The following is a 10,827-nucleotide window of genomic DNA, read 5'->3' as shown; positions in this document are numbered from 1 at the left end:
TTTGTCCAAGATAGGCTCCATTGAAACATGAAGAGAAGCAAGATGCACGATGTCTCCAAGATGATAGGCTCCATCCAAATTCCCTTAACCCACTATATTTCGTAGATGGGGGGTTTACTTTCAAGGTCCACCACTTGTCCAAGCTATTATTGCTAGTAGCATGGTTTGGTCTCAAGATTCACCAGTTTTCCACTCTATGTCATTAGATGAAGAATATCTGGGTGTTAAGGTCCACCACTTGTCCAACCTATAAGGCTATATCTTAAATGATATTGTTTTTGACCACTTGGAATGTGCATGATATGTTTTACATGGGGTTTTGTTCCAAGGTCCACCACTTGTCCAAGCTAGATCTATTACATATATATTATACGTACAATATTTAACTAGATTCCCTACCTATCATGTCCAGTAGCATGGATGCTCTAGCTTGAAGGTCCACCACTTGTCCAACCTATACTCTCTTATGTAAGGGAGATCTCGCTATAAATTCAAAACCTTCCCGCCTAAATTTAAAATATTCCTCCCAAATCTTAAATATCCCGCCTAAATTTTAAAATATCCCGCCCAAATTTTAAAATTCAAACTTTTCTATAAAAATTTAAATTTTACTACTTAAATTTAAAATATTCCACGCGAAATTGATTTTAAATTTAAGTTTACCACAAAAAGATATCATTATACCACCTAAATTCAAATATGCAAACCTCAAAACATTATATTGTACATAAATTCTAACAAATTCAAATTAACAAGCCTAAACTGATATTAGTTTGCATAGATATGAATTTATCACACCTAAATTATGTCACCATGTTAGAGAGAGTGGTTAGAGAATTTGAACAAGGTCCACCACTTGTCCAACCTAGATACCAAGAAGGATTGAGTGTACAAGGTATTGTTTGGAGGTCCTTATAGTCCACTGGTCTCAAGGTCCACCACTTGTGGTAAGGGTCACCAAAAATTGTATATATTCATCCACACAAATACATGTATTTTTGGTCTACATGTCCTAGTTTAAACCATTTATGTCCATTAGGTGTATCACTAAACAACACTACTATTTTTGAGAAACAGAAGTTACAATCATATCTACAAATGGATTAGAGGAAAATCAACTCAGCATACATCCAGAACTCGCTACAAGAATCGACTTTAACAGATCACGCAAGTAAGTCTTCCATTCAATTTTACTAGTATTACAATGTGTTAGTTATTTGTGATATTTATGTATGTATATATACTATGTATGCATATCGTAATTAAGTGTAATTGTGTATCTGCATTATGTATGAGTATTACAATGAAATAACACAAATATACATACATACACATAGATAACACAGACGCACACATACATGAGCATGTATTTTCAAGAGAGAGACAGCAAGATACAGAGATAGATAGATAGATAGAGAGAGAGATAAATACCTGTTTTTTAGAGAGAGGAGAGAGAAAGATAACAGATTTCACTGTGTTTATGTATGTGGAAGAGAGGAAGACGATGTATGGGAATATGTGCACGTATTTTCAAGAGAGAGACAACAAGATAACAAATTTCATTGTGGTTATGTATGTGGAAGTGAGGAAGACGATGTGTGGGAATATGTGCATGTATTTTCAAGAGAGAGACAGCAAGATAACAGATTTCACTGTGGTTATGTATGTGGAAGAGAGGAAGACGATGTGTGGGAATATGTGTATGTGTGTGGCGATACTTTTAAACTATGTATCTCTGTCTTTTGACGAGAGAGTGTGTGTGCAAGAAGAGTTACAGAGAACCATCTTCTCTATATGGAGAAAGACAGAGAGTGAGAGAGAGAGAAATACCTGTTTTTTCTCTATTGGTGAGGTGTGCAATGTCTCCCGAGAAGACTGCCCGATCCTGCCCTTCTGGAAAGCGTTGTGTACGCTGCTGTTTCTTTATCTTGTGCGCGAACTTTCAATCCTGTGCACTCCACCTGTGTGTTGTGTACGATGCCGAGCTTGCTCCTCTACGCGCGCGTATACTCCAACTGTGTGCGATCCGTGTGTGCTTTCTGTGTGTTTGCTGCTCGCCTGCTTTCTCTGTGTGCGTTGCTCGTGCGCTCTCTGTGTGCCTAATCTTGATAGGGTTTATTAGAATGCCACGTATGCTACAAGTCCATGTTTTATCATAGGATTAAAAAAAACAAAAGCAATATAAAAAATTAACCAATTCACACGACCAAAATTAAAGAAATCATGGTTGAAAATATGAAAAACATGCGTAACTCTATACTAGGAAATCATGGGTTTATCTATACTGCCGCCCCTTGACCCCGCCCGGGGCGCTGCCCCAAACCCCGCCCATAACAATATCCCAAAATCAACCTCCCAAGCCCCGCCATCGAGAGCGCTATATTCCACATCCCCATCAAGAGCGCTACCCCCAAACCTCACGTGGAAGCGCTGCCTTGTCACCCCATTGTGGCATTGCCCTAAGACCCCGCATCTGGAGTGCTAAATGGGAACATTCTTCATTAGTGAAATTTTGAACATAAATTATATTAGCATATACTTAAATATAATACAAATATTAACATATTAGCTATACTACTAATTTACTGTTGCAGTTCTAGATTATGTCCCATACTATATTTAAGGTGCCAAAGGTTTGGCCTTATGGTCCTAGATTTAGCCAAGTGGTCAACACATATAGGACCAAGTGCACACTGTGCCACAAAACTTGGCCACCACTTCACTTGCCAAAGTTTAGGCCACATGGTCAATCCTAAGTTTCCAATGTTCTTATTATGTCACCTTTTGCCTCGTGGAAAACCTAGGCTTGTTTTCACATACTCAGGCACTTCAAGCCACAATAAATTGTCATTACTCTTCGGCAACCCTTTTGTTCAAGTCTTTGAAAAAACATTGTTTAAGGCCACCCTAAACCATTTTCATTTAGGGGTGTCTAAAACTAGCTTTTTGGCAATTCGAGAAGAAAATGGTCAAAGTTTTATACTTAGTTTTAACCACTTGACCAATTCAAATATTGGAAAGCAAGGTCTTGTAATACTTTTCTTTGGACATCACACATTAAAACTAGGTCCTTCACTTGTCCAAGCTATGCTCTAATACAATAAAGGGCTTTTGGTTTCAAGATGCACCACTTTCCCAACCTTGATTCCATTAAAGAAGCTAGCTCTACTTAGACATTTAATAGCAAGGTCCTGCAGCAGTTCAGATTGAACATTTTCCATGGCAGCTAGGTCCACCACTTATCTAAGCTATGCTCTAATAGAGTAAGGGGGTTTTGGTTTCAAGATCCACCACTTGTCCAAACTTGATTTGGGAAGCAAGGTCCTATAATAGTTTGCTTTGGACATTCACCATTACAACTAAGTCCACCAGTTCTCCAAGCTATGTTCTAATACACTAAGGAGGTTTTGGTTTCAAGGAGAACCACTTGTACGACTTTGTTTTTGGAAGTAAGGTCTTTACATAGTTCACCTTGGACCTTGGACATTGGATACTACAACTAAGCCCACCACTTGTCCAAGATATCCTCTATATATAGCCAAAGGGTTTGGGTTTCAAGATTCACCACTTTTCCAACCTTTCTTCCATTAAAGAAAGGAGGGGCATTATAACTAGGCCCACCACTTGTCCAAGCTATACTCTGATATAGAAAAGGGATTTTGGTTTCAAGGTCCACCACGTGTTCAACCTTGCAAGACTCAAGGGATACATGGACATTGGAAAGCATAGTCCTATAGTAGTTGATAGGTGGCAGTGGGTATTACAACTAGGTCCAACCTATGCTCTCATATAGCAAAGAGGCTTTGCTTTCAAGGTCCACCACTTGTCCAACCTTGCTTCCATTAAAGAAATGAGGGGCTACGTAAACATTGGCAAGCAAGGTAGCAAGGTCCTAAGGTGTTTCACCTTGGATATTGGGCATTATAACTAGGTCCACCACTTGTCCAAGCTATGCTCTGATAAAGAAAGGGGATTTTCGTTTCAAGGTCCACCATGTGTTCAACCTTTCTAATATAGAAAGGGGATTTTCGTTTCAAGGTCCACCACGTGTTCAACCTTGAAAGACTCAAGGGATACTTGGACATTGGAAAGCATAGTCCTATAGTAGTTGATAGGTGGCAGTGGGTATTAAAACTAGGTCCAACCTATGCTCTAATATAGCAAAGAGGCTTTGGTTTCAATGTCCACCACTTGTCCAACCTTACTTCCATTAAAGAAATGAGGGGCTACGTAAACATTGGCAAGCAAGGTAGCAAATTCCTAAGGTATTTCACCTTGGATATTGGGCATTATAACTAGGTCCACCACTTGTCCAAGCTATGCTCTGATATAGAAAGGGGATTTTTGTTTCAAGGTCCACCACGTGCCACCACGTGTTCAACCTTGAAAGACTCAAGGTCCACCACGTGTTCAACCTTGAAAGACTCAAGGTCCACCACGTGTTCAACCTTCAAAGGGGATTTTTGTTTCAAGGTCCACCACGTGTTCAACCTTGAAAGACTCAAGGGATACTTGGACATTGGAAAGCATAGTCCTATAGTAGTTGATAGGTGGTAGTGGGTATTACAACTAGGTCCACCACTTGTCCAACCTATGCTCTCATATAGCAAAGAGGCTTTGGTTTCAAGGTCCACCACTTGTCCAACCTTGCTTCCATTAATATAGCAAGGAGGATTTGGTCTCAAGGTTCACCACTTGTCCAACCTATGCAAACCTTTTTCATGTTGTAGCATGATTTTTTGTTTGAAGAGTATTTTTCTATAACTATGGATTTAACAATGTAATCTTTTTACTTACAGGATGGACTTCGAATCTGAGGAGAAAGTACATATGATACTTGACAATGAAATCGTTGGTATTGGTTGTGTGTGTAGAACAGATCCAGATTCCACTTGTGGTGGTACAAAGATAGGGCAACATATGGCAAAACACATAGAAACGAAGCTTAGGGACCTTATGTAGCATATATATACACAAGACATGAGCTTAACAATACAACGGCATCTGATCATACATAACAAGGATATAGAGAAGCAAGCAAAGGATGGAATAATCCCTTGTCAAAAACAATCAACCCAGCAAGTAGGTATGATCCTACTAGCAACACATCAATACCTTAGAGAATGATGGCGAGGATGGTGGCCATGGAGCATGAGAGAAGACTCCTTATTTAGGTTTTAGGGCTAGTAATGTAGCATACTAGAGGGAGAGAGAGAGAGGGAGAGAGAGTAGAGCTCCATCCATAGCTCCTCGTTGTGAGTAATGTCGTCATAGCTTCCTTGCTTCGTGAAGTGGGTGAAGTGTTGTTTTTGAGTGAGAGAAGGCCTCCTTATATAGGTTTTTGAGAGGGTTTAGGATTAGGGATAAACATGCTTAAATCCGCTGATTGGGGTTACTTTTTGCTTAGGGTGGTCAACAGATTGAGGTCACCTGATATGTCACCATCAAGATATTCTCTAGAGTGATGTGAGAGGGGAGGATAAATGCTGATTTTTTCTGATTGTGACACATGGGGATAAGGCCTTGACCAGCATTTAAGAGCAGGTAAGGTGGCTGTTGAAACTGGAGGTTCTGCACATGTCAGGGGGGACCTGCGGGGGGGGGGTGACACCTGGGTCCTCCTGAATACCAAATTCTCAAAAAATCCTCAACCATGGCTTCTTTTGACATGTGTTCTTTGAAAAAATCAGCATGTCTCTTTTCAACTCAAAAGTATTTATCCCTGTTGACTCACCTTTACAATAAGATTTTCCCCTCTTCTCCTCCTGTAACTGTATTGTTGATGCCCAATCACTGCTTCTAGTAACAGTGAACTGTTACCTACCAAATACTTATGGTGCAGTAAAAAATATTTACCATGGGTAAAAAAAGTTACTGTAGGTAAAAAGTGATTTGTATTTACCATGTAGGTGAAAAATATTTACTGTAGGTAAAAAATATTTACTGTGGTAAAAAATATTTACTGTCGGTAAAAAAGTGAAAACGGAGTATGCTGTGCTGTGAGTCCACACGAACATCCTCGTGTAAATTTCACTAGAAATTCACACCTAGAATGGGCTATTCTGTAAGATATAGGTTGTAGGCATGCATAAGAGCTCGTTCTTTCGTATCTTCTGTCCATGGCACCTTTTACTCTTTGGTGCTTGTGAAGTAGATTTTTCTTCTCTTTCGAGATCCCTTGGACTAGAGTATCTTCATCTCCCCAACAACTGACTGTGCCTTTATTGCATCTTTAGAAGGGGTCCTAAAAACCATGCATCATATAGCCCTCCCCCTTAAGCTAGAGGTATTTGATGCCTCTAGCTGTAGGTTGTGCTACAATAGGGTTCTCTTGAATACTTACCCACCTGGTACCAATTGAATTTGCCATGTTACTGCTTTCTTGGCTGATGCACCCTGTTTAGTCCTTTCTGATGAATAATTGTATCCATCCATGACTAATAACTGGTCTCCTAGACCCTTGAAAGCCATACCCCATCCATTGTCAATATCCGCTTTCACTGGTAGCATTCTCTTTTTTTCTTTTTTTCTTCTCTTTTTTTCCTTTTTTTTTTTTTTTGAAACGACTATGTACATGATTGTTACCTTAGTTGGAGCTCGAATATGATGAGCTCTCCTCTGAACCATCCTTAGCATTGATTTCACCAGCATATGGCTGTGAAAGACGACATTGGTAGGCCTTCAATCGCCAACCATTTACCGGGGTATGATGTACCTTACCATCTAGGTCACCTAGTTGGTAACTACCATTTGAGAACCTCTGTATCACTACAAAAGGGCCTTCCCACTTAAGCAAGAACTTACCATCCTTCCTGGGATCAAAGCGATTGTCGTATCTGAGCACTAAAGAACCTTCCTTGATACCTTTCTTGACAAGGTTGCGATTGAACTTCTTTCGTTTCTTCTTTGCCTGGGCTGCATAGTACTTCATTGCTGACTCTCGATCTAGCCCTAACCTCTCTAAATCGATGATTCTTCCTTCCACCTTCTTCTCTTGACTATCCTCTTGATGTGCTTTTAGAACTCGGAGGCTCGCTAGCTCCACTTCTACAGGCAATAGTGCCTCTTGCCCGTAAACCAAGTGAAAAGGTGTATACCCCAAGGATGTTTTAAAGGATGTTCTGTAGGCCCAAAGTGCTGCATCTAGGTGTTTGTCCCATGCCTTAGGATGTAAATGCACTTGCTTAGTGATGATTTTACATATAAGACCATTTACCTTTTCCACAAGACCATTGCACTCAGGGTAGTATGGTGTAGAGTGCCTGCGCTTGATTTTTAACTTGCTCATCAATTGCCCGACTAAATCAGCTCGAAATCCCGGTCCCCTATCCGAGAGAATCTCCAAAGGTGTGCCAAAACAGCAACAAAGGCATTCAAAAATGAAATCACTCACGTCCTTGGCTGTGATGCGCTTTGTGGGACGAGCTTCTGCCCATCTGGTCATGTACTCCACCCCCATAATGATGTATTCCTTCCCTGATTGAGTGCAAGGTAGTGGCCCTATTGCATCTATCCCCCATTTTTCAAATGGCTCATAGGTTTTGATTGGATGCTGATTTTCATGGGTAAGACGCCTTGGTCCAGCTTTTTGGCAAACCTCACATGCGCGGCACCAATGTTGTACATCTCGATGGAGGCTTGGCCACGTGAACCTTGCTTGTAAAATCTTTCTGCTAGTAATCTCTTGTGCAAAGTGGCCACCACACACACCTTCAGGACAACTAAAAAAAATATCCTTTATCTCTTGGGATGCAGGAACTCTCAAGAAAGCATCTTTCCCTCTACAATACAACTCCTCATTCACTAAGCTATAGCTGGTAGCCTTTTTTGCCAACCACCTACGTTCACTTTTACTCATACCAGAGGGTGCTTCACAATGCTCAAGAAAGTAAAGTAAATCATGCAGCTCCTCCTTTCCCTGGAATAAAGGACTTTTCACAAGGATAGCACCTACTATGAGAGTTTGTAGTTCTTCACCTGCTAAGGCATCTGCTTCTCCATTTTGATCTCTAGGTACAAAGTGCACTCGAACTTCTTTAAAACCCTTCAACAAGGCCTTTGCTTCCCTCATCTTAACAGACAATTTGTCATTTTTACAGGCCCATACACCAACCATTTGCTTAACAATCAACATGGAGTCACCAAAAACATTTAGCTTTGTGATGCGCTGAGAAAGACAACATTGCAACCTTAAAACAAGGGCATGGTACTCTGCTTCATTGTTAGAATGAACCTCTTTTAGATGAAACCCTTTTGCAAAGATCTTCTCCTTCTCTGGACCTAATATTACTATGCCTGCTGATGCCTTGTCTTTGGTCCTCTTGTAAGCCCCATCAAAATACAGACTGTGTGCTCCCAGTAGAACTTCAGGCTCCGGGATAGGCGGTACCTTACTAGGTGCCTCTTTCTTGGCCTTCTCATAACACCTTTGTGTGAGGACATCTGCCAAACAAGCACGGGTGGAATCCTCTACTTGTAGTGTGTAGTCAAACTCTTGAAGCTGCACCACCCACTTTGCTATTCTTTGAGACAATTCCATGTGTTGTAGGGCATATGGAAAAACCTCCTCAGTTGTGATCACCACAAATTGTCTCGGAAGTAAGTAAGCCCAAAACTTATCCACTGCAAACTTAAGAGCTAGCACCAATTGCTCAGTTCCGCTGAAACCCTTTTCAGCAGCTGTCATCACTCTACTAGAGAAGTAGACTCGTCTCATGAGAGATGTCTTTGGGTCTTTTTGCATCAAGACAGCTCCTAGAGCTTCTGGACCTACACTAGGATTTACATAGAATAATTCACCCCACGTGGGTTGTAGGACGACAGGAAATGAGCTCAAAATGGTTTTAACTTCTTGAAAGCACCTTTCACCTTCCTCACTCCATGTCAATGTAGTGTGTTTAGTGAGCTGCTGCAAAGGATAGATTGCCTGAGAAAGGAGATGTATGAATCGTCCCATGTAGCGAACCTTTTGAATGAAGGAGACTAGTTGCTTCACGTTTGAAAGAGTAGGTAAAGCTAACAATGTCTTTACCTTTTCAGGGTCAGCCTCAATACCATCTTGAGACACAACATGGCCTAGTAGAGTGACCTTGCTCTCACCTATGTGGCACTTGTCTTTTTTCAATTGCCCACCCAATTGGGCCAGACGGGTGAAACCTTCATCAACCTTGGACAGATGTACTTCCCTAGAGCTGTAAATGCAAAAATCATCAATGAAGACTCGTATGGACTTACCAAAGTAAGGTTGAAACACCAAGTTCATAAACCTCTGGAAAGTAGCTGGGGCATTAGTTAAACCAAAAGGCATAACTCTATAAGCAAAACAACCCCTAAGGTGTTATGAAGGTAGTCTTTCTTTGGTCTTCATCTGCAATTCTGATTTGGAAGTAGCCTGAGTACCCATCACACACTGTGTACCTTTCATGACCAGCCACTTCATTTAGTATTTCATCTTGAAAAGGCAAAGGAAAATGGTCCCTTTTTGTGGTTGCGTTTAGAGGCTTGTAATCCACACATACCCTCCACTTCCCATTTTTCTTTGGTGCTACCACAACTGGAGACACCCACTCAGAATCTTCCACTGGGTAGATAAATCCTGCCTTGAGTAATCTTTTTACTTCTTTTAAGAGTGCATCTTGTTGCACTAGCCCTAATCTCCTTAGCCTTTGCACCACTGGTTTGGCACCTTCCTTTAATTGGATATGGTGTTGGGTTACCGTCACTCCTTTAATGTGCTCGTAATCAGTTATAAAGAGGCCAGCATGCTTCTTTAGTACCTGCAAATAGGGTTCTCTCTCTTCTTCTAGTAGGTCCTTAGCTAGCATCTCCTCTAAGCCTGTGGCTTCTTCCTTGTTTAGAGAGTCTTGACCACCTTCTCCTTCTAGGTTTCGCAGTATTATACCCATGACTTCCAAAGAGCTAGCATCCTCCTCAGATGACTCATCCTCAAATGAAGAGCAACTGCTTGTGCTCCATTCATCCATAGAAGTCTCCATCTCTAGGTCTTGTTGTTTACCCTGCTTCATGTCATACACAATTTTTCGTTGCTTGCCACCTACCTTATGATATGGTCGCAACTCAAGGGAACCTGTCTCCCAATCTTGCCTAGCTTTCATAGCCATAAGCCAAGGTCTTCCAAGGATTAGCAGATAGCCCTCCCCCTTAGTTGGGATCACATAAGAATCAATTGAGATTGCAACACCAAAAGCTGAAACCTTCACTCCATTAACCTTTCCCACACAAGCCACCCTTACATTATTTGCCATCTTAGCTTGTAAGGAAGTTTGCTCGTTTACTTCCAAACCCAACCTGTGCATTAATTTCTCTGTCATAACACAAATCTCGGCTCCACCATCTACGTACACATTGGAGACTCGCTGACTCTTAATCTCTGCATCAATGACTGGCACGATATCCTTCATGCCTCTTGCACTAATAGACCCAACTGACTTTGCCCTAGCCCTCCTGGGGCTGACCATCTTAGACCAGGTTCTACGCATCTTTGGGGAAAGGTGGAGGAGTTGCTGCCATGAAATATTTGGTCCTTGCTTACTCACATCTGCTACCAGGTCGTAAGGTATGGATCCTACCCCAAGTGGAAAGTCTTCTACTCCTATGTGCCTGCTTGACCTACTCTTCCTTTTCTTGTCTCCTATCACTTGGGAGGAACCCTCATTCCCTTTATCCGACTCTGAAGCTTCCATTTCATCAGTTCTTTGTCTCCTAACTCTCTTTATTGGCATGGCAATAGCTTCCTCCATTTTTTCTTTCCCTTTATCCTTACCATTATTGAGACTTATGACAGAGACAGCCCTGTCCTCCCCTCCC

This window comes from Adiantum capillus-veneris, chromosome 18 (assembly GCF_014529385.1).
Source record: "Adiantum capillus-veneris isolate H3 chromosome 18, ASM1452938v2, whole genome shotgun sequence".
In the NCBI taxonomy this organism is placed as follows: Eukaryota; Viridiplantae; Streptophyta; class Polypodiopsida; order Polypodiales; family Pteridaceae; genus Adiantum; species Adiantum capillus-veneris.
The sequence above is the reverse complement of the archived record's forward strand: the minus strand, read 5'-3'. Positions refer to the sequence as shown.